We start from the raw sequence: 1,223 nt of genomic DNA, 5'->3' as shown, positions 1-1,223 counted from the left end.
GCAAATTTAGTTCTCTTATTCATGCCACAGGTATCCAGTAACCCCTATTATTGTGTCAGTGCCCCCCCATATACTTCGTTTCAACTTTGTAATGCCTGGTACCATGCCCAAAACTGTTCAGTGCTGTGTATTTAATTCCAACTCCCTAGTGTTTCATGATTTAATTGTGTAATCCCTTGTTAGTAGTGTAATATTGTGATCAATGTGGTGTAGCAAATTAGGCTTAGTTCACATTAGCAGTAAAAATACTGCCATTTACCCCTCTGGAGTGACTACTTGGTAACTGCTAGTCACCAGCTAATGCAACCTTACTGCTAATGTGATTTCAGCCCAACTTCAAATGTGGCCTCCTAGCGTTATATCTAGATAATTCAAAACTTTTGTCTGTCCATGAACTCAGCCCAGTGTTTCCTTGTGGAAATTAAACGTTTGGGTTGCTGTTATATAAGAAAGGGCACATAGGAGCCCAAAATTGTAAATGCAAATTAAGGACCCCCAGGGACCACTTACATAGCAAGGAGCATTGGGGTGTGACCCCTAAATTTTTTTACCTACCTTTCACAAAACTATAATTGTAATACTGTGCTACACTATCTTCCATCTGCTTCTGTTCTTTGAACCCCAATTTATCTGGAATAGGGAGGCACAGGAAACTGAAAATGTAGGTGCAAGTGGTGGGACATTTGTATAACCTACCCCCTAAAATTTCATTAGCATGGCATCATTAGAACATAAAAAAGTGCCCATCAAAACACGCTACCCTGTTACACATATCTGTCCTCTTCCCTACCTTAAACCCTTATTTCTCCAGATTAAAGAGGGGAACTATTGTGGCTAACACCCCCCAAACTTTCATCACCATGGCATCATTAGAACATAAAACGATGACCAATAAAACACAATGATCTGTTACACATGACTGTGCCCTAGCAATACCTGATCTGTTATTTGGTTTTGAGGCAGTATTTTATGTTCTAATGGTGCCATTGTGATGAAATTTTAGGGTAGCCGGGTGGGCCGCCCACCAAAAAAGGGGCTGGGGGGAACTATACTCTTGTTATTTGCCTTACTCTGCTAGCTCCACTTCCCAAGAAATCCAAGTCATTTACAATCCTGCTCCAGTCAATTTATTATATAATGATTTGTAAAACGTTGTTTATGTTCTTTTCAAGAAATGCACTCATTTTGAGTAGTCCTCTAACTCCATTTGGTTCTTGGTTATA

This window comes from Pyxicephalus adspersus, chromosome 12 (assembly GCF_032062135.1).
Source record: "Pyxicephalus adspersus chromosome 12, UCB_Pads_2.0, whole genome shotgun sequence".
Lineage (NCBI taxonomy): Eukaryota > Metazoa > Chordata > Amphibia > Anura > Pyxicephalidae > Pyxicephalus > Pyxicephalus adspersus.
This window is presented reverse-complemented; position numbering follows the sequence as displayed.